Source organism: Eublepharis macularius, chromosome 2 (genome assembly GCF_028583425.1).
Source record: "Eublepharis macularius isolate TG4126 chromosome 2, MPM_Emac_v1.0, whole genome shotgun sequence".
Lineage (NCBI taxonomy): Eukaryota > Metazoa > Chordata > Lepidosauria > Squamata > Eublepharidae > Eublepharis > Eublepharis macularius.
The window spans coordinates 121,475,902-121,500,387 of record NC_072791.1 but is presented as its reverse complement, the minus strand read 5'-3'; the positions used below and the strand labels follow the sequence as shown (position 1 = coordinate 121,500,387).

The window sequence follows — 24,486 nt, the reverse complement described above, 5'->3', positions numbered from 1 at the left end:
ACTTTGTTAGGGTGTATGGCCAATGGGCTGTTAAGCTGAATAAACTGGAACTGGAACTGAACTGATTTCTCCAAGTGCTTGGTCTTCATCTTGTCTTTGGGGGTGGTGTCTCAGATCGGCTCCATGGCAAACAGCATGGCTGACACCAGAATCAATGGAACCAACATCAGAGCTGAGGATGGAATTGAGGTTCTGGTTGGGACTGTTGGCACCAGGAGGTGTATGTGAAGGGCTCTCAGGACTTTTCTACCCTGCTGGAGGTGGAGTCAATTCTGTCCCTATCAGGGCGCCCTCCCAAAAGGCAATTTTAAGCCAGAAAGCCCTGCCATTGTGAGCCTCTGGAGTGAACTGTTTAAAAACCAAATACCTTGTGGTTTCATGAAGTTCTCTGAAGCAAAGGAGGGAACTGTTGTGTAAGTCCAGCTGAGGAATCTTGGTTCCACAATAGGAACACTTCTTAAACACGGCTTTCAAAGCCATGTGGGCAAAGAGAACAAACCTCCAAGAAACGTCAACAAAAGCTTACATAGACAAACGGATCCACAATGCTTATAATCTTCTGTCCATTGAAATTAAAGAGAAAAAGACAGAAGCATCTTTCTTCAACAGTGGTGACAGATAAAGTGAGGGAGAGAGGTGCTCTTCCGTCTTTTATAAGCACTTTGGGCAAGAATCTGTGCCAAAGGATGAGACAGAGCCTCACATTGTCAGAAGCTCTTAGAACAATCGTAGCTGGCCTGCACGTGCACAGTTCCCCTGTGGGAATGCACAAAAGATGAATAAAACATGGCTGTATTTATTAGTGTTGCCAAGAGCAAAGCATTATTGACAAATTGTTAGCTCTTAAAAATCTACATTTGATTTCAACGTAGTGATACCACCTCTGGATCCTCAGGAAAAATTATTTTCATTTTTAAAAAGTAATTTCTATGTTATAGAATTATACATCTTATTTTCCCCTACCATTAACCTTGACTACTAACTATACTGGTCATCAAATACTTCCCAGCCCACAAGCTTCTCCTTAAAGTAGGGGCTCCAAAGTGGAGGGAAATCACGAATGAGGTCTACAAAAAGGTCCTTCAGTAGAAAAATAAGGTTGTACATATTCTTCATTTTATTTACTGCACTACGATCTTTTCCTTTTAAAAATCTCTTCAATAAATGTTACATTTCGAAATTCACTTCATCAGTTTTAGGCATCAACATGCTTTGCTTTATTCAAACACTTTTGTGAAGCTCGGGTCCTATGCTATTATACTACAAAACCAACTCAACCTGCCCCCCCAAACCAAAAACGTTACTTACCCATAAATATTATAACTGGATTTAAAGTAGTTAAATACCATAGCGAAGCACGGGCATCAAGCTAGTCTATATATATATAAAGACAAGTGTCCTGACTGACTCATCAATGCCCACCCCAAACCCCTGGACCCAGAAACGTTAAATTTGGGGAGAACATTCCTTTTGTGATGTAGAAGCTCTCTAAGAAGGGATTTTAAGAAATTTGCCCCCTAAGGGGGTCAAAAGGGGGTAAATGTATTTTCCCATAGGGATACAGCTTTCCTGTGTGGCTAGCAGGCTGTTCCTCACCGCCCCCCGCCAACTCAGCCACTCTTCCCTGAGGTCATTTGCATAAGCGGCCTGATTGGTCATCGCCCCAAAATTCTAAACAGTATGCAGTTGCTGTTGGGAGTCATTGAATGTGTCCTGAAGTAAAAATACACCTCCCAGTCTTCCCCCCTAGGGTTGCCAATCTCCCTGTGGGGCCTGGCTTTCCTGTGTGACTGGCAGGCTCCTACCTGCTCGCACCCTTCCCCTCCCTGATGAGTCAGCTGTGGAACTCTGTGTTCTGAGGTAAAAATCAGGTAAAGGAAACTGCAGACAGTTGAAGAAAGACAGTACAAGACTCCTGAATAGGGATTTTATATAAAAATTAGTATGACAACTGAGTTTTTAAACATTCATGGGGAGATGGTGCATGACCTTTCTAAGGGCCATTTCAATGAGAACCTCTCACATGAACCTGCCAAAGTGCCCACCACACCACCCCTCCCCACACCTCTCGCAGCCATCACTTCTTAAGCCTTCTGGCATACGTCATGCAAAATACACCGACGCTAAAAGGAGGAAGGTCTGCTTTGCTATGATTATCAACAAGTCCCAGGGGCAGATACTGAAGGTGGCAGGAATTGACTTGAGGGAGGATTGCTTCTCACATGGGCAGTTCTATGTGGCCTGCTGCAGAATGAGCTCACCCAGCAACTTCGTAATCCTAGCACCTGAGAGGAAAACCACCAATGTGGTCTACAAAGAGGACTTTCAGTAGAAAAAAACTGGTTGTATGTATTTTTCACTTTATTTCTTGCACTACAGTCTTTTTCTTTTAAAAATCTCTTCAATATGTGTTACATTTTGAACTTCACTTCATCAGTTTTCGGCATCAAAACGCTTCACTTTATTCAAACACTTTTGTGAAGCTCAGGTACTATGCTATTATACTACAAAGCCAACTCAACCCCCCCCAACCAAAAAATGTTACATACCCATAAGTATTATAACTGGATTTGAAGTAGTTGAATACTGTAGTGAAGCACAGATATCAAGTTAGTTTTAAGATAAAATGAAACCTGAACATTACTCAGCAGTTTGAGGAGTGTATTTCTGTTGTTTTTTAAAATACTTCTTGAAGACCTTTTGCCCTTTTCTAGATAGATAGTTCTGACCCGCTAACAGCAGCCACTTACTTTGTCCTGAGCCAGAGTCCAGGTAAGGAGCATCAGCAGGAGAGGGCAGCAGAGGCCATCTTAAATACAGTTTACTCTGATCCAGTAATGATTCCACATTTCAGAACCAGACTAATACTCTGAAAGCCAGGGGAAAATATTGTGTAGATAACAGAAACACAGAGGTCAAAGTGCTCTGAAAACAACTGATTTATCATTTTCTTAAAGTTAATTCTGCTAACTAAAGGTATTTACATACAAATGCTGAATCCTAATAATTTCAGGAAACAGTGTTTGCTCTCAGTCTGTGCTATGGGCTGAACAACATGAATGTACTTGAATACCTTTCCATGCAAAAGCAGATTTAAGAGGTGTGATTTAGGGAAAAGTAGCAATAGCCGAAAAGAATCCCTGTTTTAGTGAAATACTCCAGTATTTGAATAATTAACAGAATATTTCTTTATTGATTTTATTATATGAAGGCACATGTTACTAAAGCAATAGGAAATACATTCTATAAACTCCTATGAACTGAAAGAAAAAAATGAATGGGATCTTAACATCTTATTGAATCCCAAAACTACTAAGCTCCCCCAAAAAAGACAAAACAGAAACCCCTGTTAACATGATGTAGAATTAAAATATTCAGAAACTATTAAATATACAATGAAAATTAACTTCATAATCATAACAATAACCATCAATTGAATTTTTAAAAGAATTAAAGAAATAGTTACTTTAATATTTTCAAAGCATTTAAAAATGGTTACAATAGCAAAGACTCATTTACTTTTTGGAGAAAACCCTCAAATACTACGTTTCCACGTAGGATATGAGGCAGAGACTTCGTAATAACATTGTCAAGCAAACTAGTATACCTCAGAATTCTTATGTTCCAAAATTAGCAGTTAGATCAAACTACACAGTTAAATCATGTGATCAATCTAGAGAGCAGACAAAGCAGAAGTAAATCTGTTAATTACTGTGCACTGTTCAAATGTTGGGCTATAAAACATGAGTTCAACTTAACAATGGTATGCTATGCTTTAAAACTTACATTAAAATTATAATTAGAATGCTCTAATAAATACTACCACAAAGTCATACAAATTTTGCTTAATGAAGTTGGAAAGTACATGTTTGTTTGTTTGAAAGGGCAGACAGGTATTGTCATAGGCACTTATATAACATGTTTCCAACACAAAATGCTTTGCATTTCACAACAAATGATGCAATCGCTAATCTTAAATCCTGTAAGTCATTAGACTCCTGCAAAATTTGTATGCTGACAAAGGACTGTAGCCAACCTAAGCACCTTATGTCTTAGAAAAACATCAATTACTGTGTCAGCACTAGAATACAAATGGCCAAATATTCTAAACCATAGACATAACTGGCCATTTGTTTTCTGACACTGTATCCCACCCAAGACGGGGAAGAACATAAGGGTAAAAACAAAGGTATAAGCTTCTTATCTGTGCAGCTCGTGCAAAAGGTCCAATTCCCAAAGCAAGACTCTCATAGTCCAAAGTAGAGATGGGCATGAACCAAAATACGAACCAAAGTTCATGACAAACCAGGCCGGTTCATGGTTCTCTAACTGGCGGTTCGTCAGAGCCCATTTCTAATGTACCACCACAAACTTTAGGCTGGTTTGTTTGGGGTTTTTTTTGGTTCATCACTGCAGACAGCCTGGCACCAATCAATCAGTTTCCTAGGCAACATGGACTTCCTGCAGACCTTCTGCTGACCCGGAAGTGGCCTTCTGCTGGCCTGGAAGCGACCTTCTGCTGACCTGGAAGTGACGATTTGCTGAATGGATGTGACATTTTCATGAACCAAATGATTTGGTTCGCAAACCAGGGCAGGTTCGTGAAAGTTCGTGGTTCGTGAAATGCGACAAACCACGAACCGCACAGACCTCCACAGACATCTGGATCGAGGTGGGTCAGCACTGCTAGTGTTTCTAGATCTCATGGCAGCATTCAATACAGTCGACTACAATTTGTTGACTCATTGCCTCACCAACATGAGGATTCGTGGGACTGCCCAGCACTGGCTCGTCTCTTTTCTCCATAGTTGGGCACAGAGGGTTGTGCTGGGGGAGCAGTTACCACTCTGCCACCCCTTAGTGTGTGGCATCCCTCAAGGGGTGATACTCTCCCCGATGTTATTTAACATCTACATGTGTCCCCTCGCCCAGTTGGTGTGGAGCTTTGGACTGAGCTGCCATAAGTATGCTGGCCGGACTCTGTTCCAGAAAATCTGGCCAGGGCTTTGGAGGCTCTGACTGGCTGGTTGAAGCAGAGCAGACCGAAACTGAATCCCATTAAGATGGAGATCCTTTACCTGGACCATGGGCTGACAGGTTCTGAGATCCAGCTCCCATCCTTTGATGGGATGCTGCTGATGCTTATGCCAGTGGGAAAGAGTTTGGACGTTGTCCTGGATGTCTCCTTGTCAATGGAGGCCCAGGTCACAGCAGTTGCCAAATTTGCATTCTTCTGTCTTCGTCAGATTAGGCAACTTGCTCCTTACCTCTCAGCCCACGACCTAGATATGGTGATCCATGCAACAGTCACCTCCAGGCGGGACTATTGCAAATTGCTCTACACTGGGCTTCCCTTGGGTCTGATCTGGAAGTTACAACTGGTCCAGAATGCAGCAGTGCATATTTTGACCGGGACTCCATTCTAGTCACATATTTATTTATTTATTTATTTATTTATTTATTTATTTATTTATTTATTTATATACCGCCCATCCCCAGAGGCTCTGGGCGGTGAACAGTTAAGATCGATAAAAACAAAAACTAAAATCAATATACAAATAATAAAACAAATTAACAATGTGCAGTGGTGGGGAGAACCTTCCCCACCCCAAAGGTTTTGTGCCAGCTGCACTGGTTCCCAGTAGAATTCCAGATAACAACAACAACATTCGATTTATATACCACCCTTCAGGACAACTTAATGCCCACTCAGAGCAGTTTACAAAGTATGTCATCATTATCCCCACAACAAAACACCCTGTGAGGTGGGTGGGGCTGAGAGAGCTCCAGAGAGCCGTGACTAGCCCAAGGTCACCCAGCTGGCTTCAAGTGCAGGAGTGGAGAATCAAACCCGGCTCTCCAGATTAGTCCCGCACTCTTAACCACTACACCAAACTGTCTCTCAGGTTCAAGGTTTGGTTTTAACTTTTAAAGCCCTTAACGGACTGGGACCAGCATACCTGCGGGATCTCCTCTCATCATATGTTTCCCAGAGACTGCTCTGGGATGGTCCCTAGCCCTAGGGAGGTTCGCCTTGCCTCAACAAGGGCTTTCTCGGTCCTGGCCCCAACCTGGTGGAACTCTTTTTCTGTGGCAATCCTGGCTCAGCCAGATTTATTATCTTTCCACTGGGCCAGCAACACAGAGATGTTCCGCCAGGCATATGGGGGTTGAGGCAGGCAGGTGGGCCACCTAGGGTATCGGCCTCCTACTATGGAGGGGAGTATATGCCCCCCTCAGGTTATTAAGCCGAGGCAGTAGGGCAAAATGTGCATTTTATGTATTATTAATTTTTATACTGTTACAAAATTTTATTGTATTTATTGGACATTTTAAAATGTTGTGATCTGCTCTGAGCCCGCTTGAGGGGAGAGCAGAATAGAAATCAAATAAATAAATATAGCTTAAAACAGACCTAAGCAGGCATGAAAATGAACTGCAATCCACACATGAGCTAACACTGAACAACGGCAATTAAAATCAAAAGTACAGCTTCCCATTTACTGAGGCAGTTATAATCATCTTTGCCAGTCTCTATGGCTTTACACAAGGCTTGCTTCACCTCTATGAAATACTTCTTGTGTTGAAATCCAAAGCTGTGTCTTCTGTGATAATCTCAGTTTGTATTTATTTGAAATTCTCAAGATAGCTCTCCGAATATAGTGATTTTTTGAAATTTACATTAACCTTTATTATACCACAAATAAGGATAGCATCCAAATCTCAGGTCATGACCTTCCAATGTCATGAGCCTCTCATTTCTCAGAAGCATCCATTCCTTCATCCACATTAGACATGTAGCAGCGTAATACACCTTCAAGTCCAGTAAACCTAGGCTGCCTCTTTCCTTCACATCTTGTAAAATTTTGTATTTAACTCTTTTTTCCCCCTTGCCATATAAATGTTGAAATATCGTTTTGCCACTGTTTAAATGGTACATCTGAAGTTAACACAGGTATTGTCTAGAAGAGGAATAACATCCTAGGTAAAACATTCATCTTGATAACTGATACTCTCCCAAACAAAGACAACTGTACTCCATCACATTTTAACATGTCTTTTTTTAATTTCTTTCCATGTCTTAACATAATTATTTTGAAATAGCATACAGTTCATCCAACTAATGTATGACATGGAAGATATTATTTCCAGGATTAGATCTTAGTTTCCAAAAACATTTCAAAACCTTGCCTCAAATTAAGCATCTATGTTGGTTCTTACAGGAGCGACTTCACACATGATGATTTTCCTACAGAAATATTATTCTACATAAGAAAATGTGTATAGTAGTAAACGTACTAGTTGCTAGATGGCTTCCCCACCACCCATTATAATTGCAAAGGGTGAGGGAAGCAAGAATGTGAAGAGGAGAGAAATCAGTGCAAAGGGCATGATTGTAGAAATATTCAAACAATAAGATGAGAGGGGGAAGAATATTGAGTGCATTGCAGTTATGCTGTAGAGACTTGCGCTACTGCTTTGCTGTTACGGAATCTTGCACTGCAGCATTTGCACAGCAAATGGGGGTGGGGTTTGTGGCTGGAGCATCTTCCTCACTTCTCTCTGTAATAGCACCTGTGGCTGATTTCATCTGAAGATCTCCACAGTCCTGTGTGTGTGGGGGGGGGGGGGCGGTTCCCTGCAAACATAACCTAACTTCTTTGATTCAGATAGACTTCCTCATCCCCTCGAGGTTCCATCTCTGGAAACATTTGGTATAGACATTGTTCAAGCATGACATCACATGACAGCAAAAGAAAATGGAAGCTATGACATCACACTGACTACCTGGATCCACACCACGGTAACACTGAGACTAGACTTGTGTAATACTGTCTATTTAGGTCTCCCCTCAAAGTCAACTGGAACATCCAGCTGATGCAGAACATCACAGCTTGATTATTATCAGGAGCTAGATTAAGCATGCATATTACCCCATTCTTTAGTTCCTCCATTGGCTGCCCATCAGTTACCAGGCTGAGTTCAAGGTCTTGGCTATTACATACAAACCCTTCATGGCCTTACCCCTTCATATCTGCAGGACCGCCCCCCCCCCCAACTCTGCCACAGCAGCTTTGCTCATCTGAACAGCACCTTCTGCAGATAGCACCCTGCAGATGAGCAAAATCAACAGCTGCCTATACATGCACATTCTCTGTAATGGTCCTAGGGGTGCCAACTCCAGTTTGGAAAATTTCTGGAGACTGGTGGGGTGGAACTTGGCGAAAGCAGGGTTTGTGGAGGGGTGGAACCTCAGCAGGGTATAATGCTACACAATCCACCCTCCAATGTAGCCATTTTCTCCTGAGGATCTGATCTCTGTCACCTAGAGATCAGCTGTAATTTTGGGAGATCTCCACACCCTACCTGGAGATTTGTAACTCTAGGTGGCCCCATCTTATGGAATGGCCTGCCTGAATTGCTCAGGAAAGGTACCACATTCTTGGTTTTCCACAAATTTTGTAACACTGAGTTATGCACAAGGGCTTTTTACTCAAGTAATTGGGCTATGCTGTAAGAAATGGCTCAGAGAGATGCTCTGAAAAGGGGTATGGACTGCAGATTATACTATTGGGTACTGTCTGTCAACACAGATACGCTCCCACTGGAGTTTCTGCAACATACAACATGTCATGTCAAATTACTTATATATTCTTTCACCAATGTTTTATCTCTATTTGAATTTACTCTTGCTTTCAAATTTCTGCAATCCATATCATATTGTATTGTTCACTGAATATCCTAGCTGTTGATCATATTGACTTACACTGTGTATTCTGCCTTGAGTCTCAGTAAGAAAAGTGGATTATAAATAAATAAATAAATAAATAAATAAATAAATAAATAAATAAATAAATAAATAAATAAATAAATAAATAAATAAATGAGATGCGATCCTACTGCTAATGCTAAACTCTTTCTTGGCCTCACATGACTGACAAAAACTACCATGTTCCCAGGATGGAGGAGGAGAGAAAAAAATAGGCCAATATGGAGGCCTGATGGTAGAAACTTCTCAAGATACTACTGGAGCAGTATATTATTTATGATATGCAAGTTATTATTTATGTATAATACATTTATTTCAAACATTGGCTTGCATGTTACAAAGATAATAAGACCTTTGCTCAGCATTCAGTTTGTACCAGCCATTCACCATATTTTTATAAAACTACTTGCAATTCGTACAGAGAAGCACTAGCACAGAAAGTATTTTCAAATGATTAAGGAACAAAATACCCCCAAAGTTATGTCAAACTATGTCAGAGTAGGGTTAGATTTATGTCATCACACCAGGGAGAAGACTACCTTATTGAGGTATCAAAATCCAAGTAAAAGTTACTTTATCACCATGAAGAAACTTGCCTTGTGGGAGTAGGGAAATCTGTGCCGTAAAGTGTCAAGGGTAAAGATGAGAATGCTGGGGGGAGGGGGGGTGTTGAAAACAGAAAAATTCAGGGAAACTTTTTTTCCTGAGATTTTATTTTCCCCTCCAATTTTTTCCAAAGGAAAAATCAGAAATTTGGGGAAATACTGGAAAAAACTCATATGAAATATTTTCTCTTTTGGAATGAGTGATATGCTATTAAAAACAAAGTGGACATACTGTAGATATACCCAGCTCTTAAATCCAAGATTAATTTCTGCACTGAGAAGGTATGAAAACTTGTTTCAACTCATGCAAAACCTGACTTGAATGCTTATAATATACCACTGAATAGTTCGATGCTTTGATATTATAAAGTTTAACTAAATATCAAAATATGCTATTAGTTTTATTGTGAATGTGACTCTTTTCTATTATATTTCTGTCTGCTGTTTACCTCCTATTTTTTCTACTTTTCAGATAGTATTTATTAAGATACATGTGCTAAAGCAGCATAAGGAGCATTAGCTTGTAGTTCTTTCTCAAGTATTAGGTATGTTTGTAATTTTGATTGTACAAAACTACAGCATTTATAACTTTTAAATTCTGTAAGTATGGCAAATACTGCATTTCATGTGTTAAGTAAGTTTTTATTTATTTATTTTATTTTATTTATATTTCAATTTATATATCGCCCATCCTCAGGGGCTCTGGGCGTTGAACAAGTTAAAATCAATAAAAACAAGAAAACAATAATATTAAAATCAATATACAAAACAATAATGAAATAAATTAACCAAGTGCAATGGTGGGGAGAAACCCCCCCCCCAAAGGTGGGAGGCCGACATGGCACTGCCCCCTTCAACCACCGAACGCCTGGCGGAACAGCTGTGTCTTACAGGCCCGGCGGAACGATAATATGTCCCGCTGGGCCCGGGTCTCCATTGACAGAGCGTTCCACCAGGCTGGGGCCAGGACTGAAAAGGCCCTGGCCCTGGCTGAAGTGAGGCAGGCTTCCTTAGGGCTTAGTTATAAAGGATGTTATGTTATTAAAGCAATAATAATGTATTTATGTTATTAAAGCAATATATTGCATATATTTCAATTATCCCCAAATCTCTGTTTTTCCTGGGAGGGGACAGGACCCCAACTCCCACCTTGAAAAGTTCTGGAAATTTTACATCTCTAGTCAAGGGTTTACTAGCTCTCTCAAACAACACATCACCACTTTCTGGTGTCTCAGAAGGGCTAGATTCCTTTCAAGAATCTCTAATCTTGGCAACAAGAAAAGTTTTAAATGAAGAGACTGTAAGAAGCTGTGAAACACTGGTTTGAAGGAAAGAATGAACCAAAACAACAAAAATGAACAGTGTTCAAAGAATTAGCTTCCCTCAGTACTATATTCTCACGTGCTGACACTGAATGTCAAACTGTAAAACAAGTCTTCTTGAAATCTGAGTGGTCATCTGGCCAGAGGTGGCTTGGAGAAGGAAGTGCACTTGGCACAATTCCTGCTCCAAGCCCAGTCTTTGAGATTTTACTAATGTATTGTATGCTGTCTTAAGCCATATGGAAAGGCAGCATATAAATGTTTTAATAAAATAAAAAATAACATTAAAAACCCAGATGTAACATTGTGCCTTTCAAGGGATCCCTACAGAGGTCTAATGTCAATTCCAGATTTTCCCAGAAGTGATGTTACGCCATTGCTGACAGCTATTTTTAAAAAAATGTCCCTCCCCTACCAGCCAGTGGAGTACCTGCAGGCACATGGCAACTCTAGTGTGTGTATGTGTGATTGTGTGCCTCCACACCATAATGATATGTGTGACACACTACAGTAGGTTAAATACCTGTCAACAAATATGACTCTGTTTAACATTTTTCTGAAATTTAGAAACAAGAATTAACCATTGTTGTACCATAATGGACTAATATCACAATGTAAACATATTTACTTGTAAGTAAGTCCCCTGGATTTGGACAGAACTGATTTCCACATAAGGATACTGAGGACCATGGCCCAAACGTTACAAAACTCCTTGACAATTTATTGCTGTGAGTCACAAAGCAATAAATAAATATGGCACTATGTTTGAGTCCTGCTCTTTGAAAGGAATTATGAGTATGCTTGCTCTTTAAATTGCTGCCCTTGCCTACGAAAAAAAGGTTGACAGAAGAAAGAGTTGTAATAAACTAGCATGTACTAACTAGCTAGACTTCTCTTACTTTGTTTTCTGCTTGCATTACATAATTACCATGCACTAAGCAAATGTTCCAAGACTGAAAAGCAAGGTATATATACAATTAGATAAATATGAAGGTACATGTGCAATTAAATATCAATCCATACAACATACTCTGTACAGGTTTTGCACATTTCATGCCAGAAAAGAAAATGCAAAGCAGTCAGAATAGAGGCAAATATTATGAGTTGCAGCAGAAATTATTCAAAAAAGTTCAAACTGTGTATTCCTTTTGTATGTATGACTAGCGAACAGTATGGACATTTACTTTTAAGGGAGAAATTTTTCTATCCAGTAACTATTAATGCTTAGTTCAGGAAAATCCTGTGTTTTCAATCTTCAAGCAGGTGCTGTTGCTTAATGCACATATAAAAGGAAATCCATTATGAGGTTCACAGTTTGGGAATACTATTGGACCTATCACTTCAGATGAACATAGAACACACCTGCACCATGTAGCCACCTTAACTGACTTTGGTTGGTGAAATAACTATGTGCATTTTTGGGAAAAGTAAGTTAGCTGCAGCTAGTCATCCTCTGAATTCAGATAAAATTAAATACAGTATGTTCTATGAGCAGTTCCTTCTGCCGATTGTATAGCAACTTCAGTTAGTGTAGAATATAGCACAATTGCTATATGCACGGGGAAAAACAGGGCTGCACTTACCTATAACTATTGTTCATTGAGTGGTCTTCTGTGCAGGAACACATGGGAACTGCACATGCACAGACCAGTCGCAAACGCTGTAAAGCTCCTAAATGCTCACCTAGCTGCTTTGTATGCTTTTCTTCCAGGCACCGCTATAAAAGGTGGAGCAGGCAGCTCTCTTTCTCAGTTTTCTATGCAGCTGGTGTAGATATTAACTGGGGACCTGGGGGCCTGGCGACCTTACCCCAAATAGTACTTTAAAGGGAGGGGGCAGCTGCATCTACTTGAAAGTAGGGCTATGAACTTGAATAAATATAATAGTCAAATTAATCAACAGATGTTTACATGATTAAATTAGTGGGGGAAAGTTGTGATCAGTGTTGCTTGGACTAAAGAACACACGTTTAGGTGTGAATTATGATAACTTTTAACTTTTAAATTAATAATAAAATATAAATGCTTAAAGACGACATTTACTTCTCATAGTGAATGGTAAAACAGGGTTGCACTTACCTGTAACTGGTGTTCATTGAGTGGTCTTCTGTGCAGTCCCATATAGGAACTGCACATGCAAGGCCAGCCAAGGATGTTCCAAAGCTCCTAGATGTGCGAGACGCTTGCCTAGCCTTTTGGGGGGCTTTTCCCCCAGGCGCAGCTGTGAAACATGGGGTGAGCAGCTCCCTCCCTCAGTTCTCTAAGCCACCAATGTAGAAGAAAAATAAGAAAAGAATGCAAGGCAAGAAAGGAGGGAGGGATGTGTGCCTGCACAGAAGACCACTCAATGAACAACATTACATGTAAGTGCAACCCTGTTTTCATTGTCATGTCTTCTGTGCAGTACCACATGGGCGATTAGCAAGCTGACTTACCCAGGAAGTGGGCATGAAGCTCTTTAATGAAAGAGGATAGCTTTGCCCACAGCCAGGTCCCTTCTAGAGTCTACCTCTATGGCATAATGCCTGATGAAAGTGCACAGGGTAGACCAGGTGGCCACCTTACACAAGTCCACTAGAGGAATGCCCAAATTGAAGGCTGACAAGATGGATTGAGCCTTTGTAGAGTATGCTGTTACGTGTAATGGACATGGTTGTTTAGATTGTTTATCCTTATTTAACAAAATTGTTTATCCTTATTTAACCTTATTATTCAATTTGAAAGGCCTTGATCCAATTGTTCCTTTGCAAATCTTTGTACACAGAACCAACCCCTTACCTCATAAGCGCTAAGTTTAAAAAAATTCAATGAATAGAAGATTGTTGGGAGTAGCATAGATCTGCACAAGAAGCTAAGTGTGAGGAGTCTTCAGGTAGAAAAGAATCGGTTTTTATGTAGAAAACCATGATTTAAATCTAGCCTTACTGATTAGTGATTTAAATCATTACTTAAATCAAATCCACCCTGATACAGGAACCAAACAGATTACATAATTGGAAGCAGAAGATGGAGAAGCTCTATTCTCTCTGCTAAAACAAGACCAGGAGCTGATTGTAATACAGATCATGAGTTGCTAATATCAAAAATTAGAATAAAGCTGAAGAGAAACTCTAAAAGAATTATAATGCCAAAATACAATCTAAACAATATTCCTGAAGAATTTAAAGACCAGGTAAAGAACAGATTTCCAATACTAAGTTTATTTGATCGTGAGCCAGAAGAACTATGGGCTGAAACAAGAGATTATAAAGGAAGAATGTGCAAAGACTATTTCTGTAGCCAAAAGAAAGGAAAAGCCTAAATGGATGAATGAGGAAATTCTTAAAATTGTTAAAAGATAGACGAAAAGCAAATGCAAAAGGTAACAGAAATAGGGTCAAAATTCTAAATGCAGCTTTTTAGTGACTTGCACACAGAGACAAAGAAAACTACCATAATAACCACTGCAAAGAAATAGAAGACAATAACAAAAAAGGAAGAACAAGAGAACTGTTCCAAAACATCTGAGAAATGAAAGGGACATTCAAGATAAGGCATGGGATGCTGAAAGATCAACATGGAAATACAGTATTTGATTAGGACAAAATAAAGGAAAGATGGAAACAATACACTGAAGAGCTATACAAAAAGGGAAGGATGACAGATACCTTTGATGAAGAATCTTTTGATGAAGAACCAAAAACCCTAGAAACTGAAGTAAAAGCTGTATTCAAAGCAATTAAGAGAAACAAGACACCTGGAGTAGATGGAATACCAATACAGCTATTTCAAGCTACAGAAATGGAATCCACTAAAATCTTAACAAGAATCTGTCAACATATTGTCGAAGGCTTTCACGGCCGGAGAACGATGGTTGTTGTGGGTTTTCCGGGCTGTATTGCCGTGGTCTTGGCATTGTAGTTCCTGACGTTTCGCCAGCAGCTGTGGCTGGCATCTTCAGAGGTGTAGCACCAAAAGACAGAGATCTCTGTCTTTTGGTGCTACACCTCTGAAGATGCCAGCCACAGCTGCTGGCGAAACGTCAGGAACTACAATGCCAAGACCACGGCAATACAGCCCGGAAAACCCACAACAACAATCTGTCAACAAATATGGAAAACAAAACAATGGCCCATGGACTGGTAATGCTCCGTCTACATTCCAGTTCCAAAAAATGGGATGTCAAAGAGTGCAGCAACTATCAGACTATTGTACTAATTTCCCATGCAAGTTAAGTGATGCTCAAAATTATACAGCAAAGACTCTTATCATATATGGAATAAGAAATGTCAGATGTTCAAGCTGGATTCAGAAAAGAAAGAGGCAATAGAGATCACAAAGCACATTTACGATGGCTAATGGAACATACCAAGGAATATCAGAAGAAAATAAGCCTGTGTTTATTGATTGCAGCAAAGCTTTTGACTGTATTTATTTATTTATTTATTGCATTTCTAGACCGCCCTCCCTGTCAGACGGGCTCAGGGCGGTGTAACAGTATACAATTTGTAACATACAGTTTAAAAACAATAAAAACATTATAAATAAACATTAAAACACTATTCCATATACAATAAAATTTCTCAATTGGCAGATATAAATATTAAAATACAGCATTTTAGACGCAGGGCTTGGCTCTTACATCATGCCCTGCGCTACACTTATGAGCTCCTGCATGGGTGGTGGATGGTCTTCAGTGGTATGGCCGGCGAGAGGACAGCCTAGCCACCACCGAATGCCTGGTGGAACATCTCTGTCTTGCAGGCCTGGCGGAAAGATAACAAATCCTGCCGGGTTGGAGCCAGGACCGAAATCCCACCAGGTCGGAGCCAGGACCAAAAAGGCCCTGGCTCTGGTAGAGGCCAGGCAGGCCTCCCTGGGGCCAGGGACCATCAGCAACTGCTTATTAGCTGACCGAAGTGACCTCCAGGGAACATATGGGGATGTATGGATCATGAAAAGCTATGGAGAGTCTTAAAAGAAATGAGGGTGCCACAACATCTGATTGTTTTGATGCTCAACCTGTAGTCTCGGCAAAAGGCTACTGTCAGGATAGAATATGGAGAAGCAGAATGGTTTCCAATTGGCAAAGGTGTCAGACAAGGATGCATATTATCTCCCTACCTGTTCAACCTCTATGCAGAGTAAATCATAAGGAAAGCTGGATTAGATCTAGAAGTAGGTGGAGTGAAAATTGGTGGATGGAGCATTAACAATTTGAGATATGCAGATGACACCACGTTACTGGTAGAAAATAGTGAAGACTTGAAACTACTACTGATGAAGGTTAAAGGAGAAAGCGTCAAAGCAGGATTACAGCTGAACATCAAGAAGACAAAAGTAATGACCACTGAGGAATTACACAATTTTAAAGTTGACAATGAGGAAATTGAAATTGTTCATGATTTTCTATTCCTTGGCTCAATCATCAACCTAAAGGAAGACTGCAATGAAGAAATCAGAAGAAGACTGTCAGAAGAGCAGCTGTGAGGGAGCTAGATAAGATCCTTAAAGATAAAGCTGTCTCTCTGGGAACCAAGATCAAGAGAATCCAAACTATGGTATTCCCCAGTACTATGTATGGATGTGAAAGTTGGATGGTGAAGAAAGCTGACAGGAATAAAATTGATTCATTTGAAATATGGTGCTGGAGGAGTTTTGCAGATACCATGGACAGCCAAAAAGACAAATAAGTAGGTACTAGATCAATCAATTCTGAATTCTCCCTAGAAGCTAAAATGACAAAACTGAGGCTATCATACTTTGTCACATCATGAGAAGCCAAGATTCTCAGGAAGTCAGTAATGCTTGGAAAAGTGGAAGGAAGTAGGAAAAGAAGAAGACTCAAAATGAGATGGCTTGACTCAATAAAAGAAGCCGAGTCCTCCAGTTTGCAGTATCTGAGCAAGTCTGTTAATGATAGGACATTTTGGAGGTCTCTCATCCATAGGATTACCATAGGTCAGAGGAAACTTGACAGCACATAACACACACACAAATGATACAAAGAGATTGGGGCCTTTTTGAAAAAAGAGCTCTCCTATCCAATAAAAGCAAAGGGAGGGAGCAGCAGACGTTGCCTTGCTTTCGACGCTTGACTGCAACTGGCAAAATCTAAGGATTTCTTCCCTTATAGTCTGTCTTAAGAGAGATAAAAAATCATTCTGAGAGGGAACTCCAAAATCAAGTACATTACCAGTCATGGGAGGATCTAATTCAGGAGTCTGCAAGGTCCAATTCGCACTGGAAGGGCCTGCCACATTTTCTCCCGCCAGGGGGATGGCAAGCACAGCATTTCTTGCCACACACATTTTTGCGTGGGCGCTACTGCCATTTCCCGCCTTTTGGGACGCCTCTGCCTCTGCGCATTTCTCTGCCTCTAGGCAAGAGTGCGCTGCTGATTCTTGTCCTTGCTGCTTCTTTCAGTTCTGTTTGGTACTGATACGCAGCTTTGAGGCCAGAAAGTTGCTGGGATTTCGTTCCTGCTGTAAGGGCAGGATGGTACTGGAGGAATCTGCATCGCCCGCAGCAAATGCGGCTGTAACGAGGTTCCCCTCTTTGACCTCCATAAAACTCCCGTTGGAGTCTGTGGGCTCCATGATCTCATGAGCTTGCCGAAAGGGAAGTGAGGAGAGAGAATAGGAGAAGGAGAAGACAGCAAAGATAAGAAGAGATAGTGAAAGGAAGAATAGGTAAGAAAAGGAAAGAGGGAATGAAGGAAACAGAATAGAAGAGCAAAGATGGCAGAGCCATCTGCCATTGCGACTGCTCTCCCTGGAGGTAGGAAAGAACTGAGGGAGAGGGTGTTCCAGGCGCCAACAGGAAAGAGGAAGAAATTTAACTTCCTGCCTCCCTGATTTGGCAAAGGGAATCACCCTAAGATGTCCTCTGCCTCAGAGGTAGAAACTTTTTCCCATTTGGCTAGGTATGATTTCATGATGGATGGTTTCCTAGCATTCAATAGGACCTTTTGGACTGGGGTGGGAAAATTCAGTCCATGGGGAATATGAATGAGACTTTCAGTTTCAGGGTGCCCAGGTCGTGGTCAACAATCATATCTTCTTGTAGCTGATGAGGTGTTAGGAGAAATATAGATTCTGCCCTGCACCATTTAGAATAGAATGGCAAATCAGGCTTGTCTCAGCTAGCAAGAAGCTATTACAATAGCCAAGAAACCTTCCCTCATCATCTTGCTGAATGTCAGCATCGTAAGAGGAAGAGAGGGGAATGCATATAGCAGGGAGCCCAACCAAGGGATCTGAATGGCATCTCCAAGAGAGGCCTTCCCCTTCCCTGCCTATGAACAATATCAATCACATCTCCTGTTGAGGTCTGTGGCAAACAGATCTCTGGTGGGATATCCCCACATTCCAAAAGCAGCATGAAGAAAGTCCATGCAGATGGAGCATTCATCGGATTTTGGAGCATTCATGGAGCACTGGGATTTTGACCAATTTACTGCATCTGGGCAGAGGAGAATTCCTGGGAGAAAGTCAGGGAAGTTGTGTCCCCCTTTCTGTTCAAGTAATGCATGGCAGTCGTATTGTTCATGCATATTCTTGCCTTCCACTAGAAGCCTTCAGAGCATATCATATTGTCTGAGGTTGAGGAGGTTGATATGTATAAACAATTCTTGAGCAACCATGCTCTCTTGACTTGGGTGGTCCCAAAACAAGCCCCCAATCCTGACAGACAGGCATCTGTGTAGATTGAGATGTGAACTGGGGAGGAGGCAAAGGGGGTTCCCATTATAGGTCCTTTGTTTTGTTCCACCATTTCAGGGACCAGTAGATGAGACTTGGAACTAAGAACCACTTGTATGGGTTCTGTAGTTGGGGATGGAATATCTGACAAACCAGTTCTGTAGGGGATGAAGCCTCAGCCTGGCGAATGGAACTATTAGAGTCAGAGAGGCCATAAAATCTAACAGTCTTTGGGCTTGTTTTGCACTTTGGTGCTGGTAAAAAAGGATCTTGTTTAGAGTGATGAGAAATTTCCCAATACTTTCTGGGGTAGGAGGAAACGGCTAGGGAGGAGTCTAAGGCTGCCCTCATAAATATCACTTTTTGTTGGCGAACTAGGGATGACTTCTTGACATTGACTCTCTGGCCCAGCTGGTGGAGGATGGTAAGGACCCAGAGACATGTCCTGGAGAGGGATTCTTTGGAGTGGCCCACCAGAAGCCAGTCATCGAGATAGAGAAAATGGTACATCCCGTCTCCCTGAGGAGATTTACTGCTACTGCCATGACTTTCATAGAAATATGAGGAGCAGAGGAGAAGCCAAAAGGAAGAATCTTGTATTGGTAGTTCTTGGAGCCACATTGAAAATGGAGGAATTTTCTGTAGTGGACATTTATTGGATCACAAAAATATGCTTCCTTTAAATTGATAGCATGAACCAAACGTATTTTTATCAGGGGTAAAACATCTTCAGCGACAATATTCTGAACTTTTTTTGACAACTATAAATGTTTTTAAGGAAAATTTGGCAGGAACTTCCTGACTTTTTTTTACAATAAAATATTGAGAAAACACCCAACCAGTGCAACCAGACAGAACCAGTTCCGTGGCCTGTTTTTGCAGCAATAACTGCACTTCCTCTAATAGTAAGGTGGGAGGAGGCAGAGGTCTGTATGGAGGGGGAATGTTGAGCAGAGTTGCCTTGAAGTCCAAGCGGTAGCCTTGGCTGACTATGGACAACAACCAAGATTCTTGAGTGACTGACCCCCAAGCAGGTACAGGAAGTAATAATAATAACAACAACATTTGTCTTATATACTGCCCTTCAGGATGACTTAACACCCACTCAGAGCAGTTTATCCCCACAACAAAGTCCCTGTGAGGTAGGTGAGGCTGAGAGAGCTCCTAGAAGCTGTGACTGACCAAAGGTCACCCAGCTGGCTTCAAGTAGAGGAGTGAGGAATCAAACTAGGTTCCCCAGATTAGAGTCCCGTGCTCTTAACCACTACACCAAACTGGCTCTCTTCTTCAGCTGACTGGCATGGCCCAAGAGGGCGTGGAGTCAAAAACCTTATTTATTAGATCCAGACTGGTCCCTTGGGCATCAGGAATGGTCCTTTGATTTGGTTTGGAAATATTTCCTCCAAGGTTGAACAGAGGTAGAGAAAAAGGGTGTTGAGAGCCTCTGGGCAATGTATGCATCAATTGGGGACAGAACCAATTGCATTTACTATTGTAAGGTGCATATTACCCTGGAGAAAAATCTCTGCTTCAAAGGATTTGGGGAGAGAGGTGTGCTACCCAATGACCTGCTGTAAGCTTATCCTTAATCTTTTTGAGTGTCTTCTTCATGGTGGACAAAAATAGATCTGCACCTTGAAAGGGAAGGTCTTCTACTCTCATCCTAGGTGAGGGGCTAGGGCTGTAGTTCTGAGCCACGCATACCTAAGTATCACAATTGCAGATGCCATAGCTCTAGAACAGTAATCTTCAATATGTCTGGCAGTATCAAGTTGTTGTATGGAGAGCTTTAAAGTTTCTCCTTGCAAAAATTTAGCAAGCCTTTGCTTCTCATCCAAGAGTAGGCTTAGGTGTGGACCTACTTTTTACCATTAAAAACAACACAATGGCCTCTCAATTACTGATTCTAAAGATTTAGGCTAAAGAAGCATACACTTTTCTACTCAGAATGTCTGGTTTCCTGACCTGAATGGCCCATGCTTTTTGGAGGCCCTTGCCTTGGAGGGTTTTAGTAACAACAGAATTGGCAGGAGGGTGAGTAAACAAGAAACTTGATACTTCTTATTTGATTTTATGCATATTGTCTAGCTTTTTTGATGTTGCTCGGGTCAAGGCCGGTCTGGACCACACATCTTTGATCACGTCAAGCATGTTTTGCATTATCAGAAATGGCATCAGTCTGGCCGCTTCTGAATGTAGGACCTTGAATCCAATGAGGTTGGAACAGAACAGGTCACCTCAATGTTCAGAGTAATGAATTCTGGTGGAGATGGCTTTGATGCAAAATCTGATCCAACATCAGAGTCATCATCAGACTGAGTACAATGGTTCAACATTGGTTCCAGAATAGGGTTGACCGGGGCCAAAACTGATGAAGGTTTAGTTTTGCCTCTTGGTTCTGGGCAAACAGAAACAAGGGTACTCATGGAAGAAGTAATGACGGGGCAGGTACATACCCGGTGAACCTTCAAACCCATAAGCACAGTAATGGTACAAGGAGCCATATGAAGAATAATGGAACCAATGGCGTCTATGATGAGGAGCCAGTTCCAAGTAATCGTCATTCCCAGATGGAACCAAGGAACTATTCTCTTTTTCTCTAGGCCCTATCAGTGACAGCGGCAATGGAGAAATAGTTGTAGATGGCTCTATAATTTCCGGAATCTCGGCCTCTGAGAGGGATGGAACAGAAGCGGACCACTTCCTAGGGATTGGAAATTGAGTTCTTGAAAACCTGGGTAGACTCAATGCAATGGAAGCATTCAGAGCTGAACAAGAGGGTTTTTTCCTCCTTTGCAACTTAGAAGTCAATGTTTTATCAACATGCTTCAACTTGAGCTTAGCCTTTTTTGTAAGTGGCTCTGACTGAAACCGAGGAGGAACCAATGAAAGCTCAACTGGTACCGACTGGTTCTTCTTGATGCTGATAGGCTCTGAGCATGCTGGAGTAACCAAGGAGGCCGATTCTGGGTGCTGCCATCCTATATCTACAGCATTAGTACCGGAGTCAGTAGCACCCTTCAGCGCTGACTCCCAAAGAGCTGCTTTAAGTCACAATGCTCTTTCATGCCGTGCTTTGGATGGAAATTGTTCACAGACTGCACAGTGCAAGGTGTCAAGGCCCTCGCATAGGCAAAGAAAGTATTTGTTGTGCTGAGCCGATTGGGCTATCTTTGTCCCACAATGTGAACACTTCTTGAATAAGGCCTTCGACAGCATGGAATCAAAGACCTGAATTCCCATCTGCCATGATTGGAACCAAGGAACGAAGAGAAGACACATCCTTCTTAAGCAGTAGCAAAAGAAGACCTGAGGGTGGAAGCCGCCTTTTATACCCCACCTTTTATAGCCATGCCTGGGGGGAAAGAGCACAAAAAGGCTAGGCAAGTGTCTTGCGCCTTTAGGAGCTTTAGAATGTCTGCGACTGGCCAGTGCAAGCGCAGTTCCCATTTATGCCTGCACAGAAGACACAACAATGAATAAATCTTGCTAGTTATAAGATTCATTGTCTGATATAATTCTGAGTGCAATTCAAATTTCTGGGGCTTATCTTAAAACCATAAACAAATTAGGATGAAGGGATTTTAAGCATCACTTCCTGTAACATGAGCATACATGAGAGTTGAGATCTAAATAAGAAACCTATTGCATGTTCTAACATTTTCTGAGGTCTGACTGAGAGACAAGGCCTTCCCTGTGGCAGCACCTTAATTGTGGATCACCTTCCCCATTGCTAACAAACTGGCACTTCTTTAGGGTTTTAGGCACCAGGTAAAGAACTTATTCTACAAAGTTTTTTTTAAAAGATTGGACCAGAACCAACAGGTTGAAATTAAATCAAAAGAGTTTTCAGTTAAACATTATGAAGAACTTCCTGACAGAGTGGTCCCTTAGGGGAACAGGCTTCCTCGGGAAGTGGTGGGCTCTCCTTCTTTGGAGGTTTTTAAGCAGAGGCAAGATGGCCATATGACTGCAATGCTTATTCTGTGCCTAGTTCTCGTGGCCCCTTCTTACATGCCCAGGGCATGGGGTGAGGTAACAATTTCCCCAGGCCAGTTTGGCTAGGGATCCTGATGGTGTTTGCCATCTAGTTATGAATTTCCTGTTTTGTACAGAGGGTTGGACTAGATGACCATAGAGGAGATATCTTCCAACCCTATGATTCTAAAAACTTGGACTAAAATTTTGCAGTCTTCTTGGCATTTTATTTAAATTTGTAGTCTATATTATTATTTATTTTTATTTTTATTTATATTTTATATTATTTCATTATATCATTAATGATGAATCTGTACAATGCGTTGCATCTCTTTGGTGCACCACCCTCTTTTTTGCAATAAGGGAATATATAAATACATTGTATACCTGCCCCTTTGTTTTTAACAAATATATTTCTGTAATTTTGTGTTGTGTTTTAACAGTTGTTTTAAATTGGTTTTATAATAGGCATTATTAATATTTTAATGATTTTGATTGTTTGCCACCTTGAGGACCCTAGATTGGGTGGAAATGTGGCACTAATATGTTCTAAAAGAATAATGCAGTACAGTAATATAAAGTGCTTGCTCATTATACCGATGTATACTCCTAGGTGGTGGTAGAGAGTGCCATCAAATCATAGCTGACTTATGGCAACTCTTGTTGGGGTTTTCATGGCAACAAGAGGTGGTTTGCCATTGTCTGCCTCTACAACCTCTACAACCCTGGTCTTCATTGGAAGTCTCCCATCCAATTACTAACCAAAGCTGACCCTGCTTAGCTTCTGAGATCTGATGAGATCAGGCTCACCTGGACTACACTCCTAGGAGGATGAACTAAAGTATCTATTTAGTGCAAAACAGAGCTAGTTTGGTGTAGTAGTTAAAAGCAGCAGGACTCTTATCTGGAGAACCGGGTTTGATTCCTCACTTTTCCACTTGTAGCAAGCTGGGTGACCTTGAGTCAGTCACAGATCTCCGGAGCTCTCTCAGCCCCACCTATCTCACAGGGTGATTGTTGTGGGGATAATAATAACGTACTTTATAAACAGCTCTGAGTGGGCATTAAGTTGTCCTGAAGGACGGTATATAAATCAAATGTTGTTGTTAAAACAATATGTTTTAATTGTTAAAACAATTTCTAAGCATTCATATTTGTTAAGAAAATATGTGAACTACAAAATTAGAAATTTAAATCAATTATTTAAATCTGTCTTTTTAAATTATTTCATTATTAATACTGTGAGAATTTTTAAATTGAAATCTAACCAAGCTTTTAGTCCCACCAGACTTTTAATTTAGATGGTTTTTTAAAATGGAAAAGAAAGGGAAAAAATAGATCTTATTTGTACAGTATGTTAAATCAGTCAGTATACTCATCTATAATTAGCTATATTCAACATTTGTTTCAGGTTGTTTCCTCTATCCTCTATCTGAAAATCTATAGACAGGCCGGATAATAAGCTACTGATTTACCCAAGGTAAGCATTATTCTGAAGTTGCTAAAATTTTACTACTGTGCTTATTGAAGTAAATCCTACAGATAGATTTTGTGCACAGCAAACTGAAATTTTCTATTCCTCCCTTCTTTCTTTGGAAAAAAACTTTGGCAAGAGTACTGCTGATTTTCTCAGGTCCTACACTTTCCTTCCAAAAAGTCTGATTACTGGTAAGAATACAAACATGAATGAAAGAGAGAAAGAACTCTGTTTGCAGCGTTTCCCAGATTATTCATTTTAGTCTAATGCTGTATGAAAAACTACTTATTTTATTGATTTAACTCTTAGTCTATCCTTCCTCCAAGGAGGTCAACACAGTATAATACAGGTACTCCTTTCCTCAGTTTAACCTCACAACAACCCTATAAGTTTCATGGCACTTTAATATCCTGTTTAAAAATCCCAGGGCTTATATAACCTGCAGGGCAAGAGGCTTCACCTGTTCCTGGGCTTGACTGTGTCCTGATCACGCAAAGCACTATGTACATTAGGCAGTGATCTGGCTCAATAGTTGGAACATCACCTGCCAGCTTGGTACTTCTCTGTCACTGTATTCATTCTCATGGGCTCAACCTTTGTTGCTCTTGCTGCAGGGAGAACATGGGGGACCTCTAGTCTGGGATCTGGCCCTA

General features: G+C 40.9%; 1 protein-coding gene across 1 annotated transcript in view; it reads right to left on the bottom strand.

Moving 5' to 3' along the window:
- Positions 1-24,486, bottom strand: part of SBF2 (SET binding factor 2) — a 611,100-nt gene that overhangs the window by 543,668 nt on the left and 42,946 nt on the right. The gene's annotated exons all lie outside the window — the stretch shown is intronic.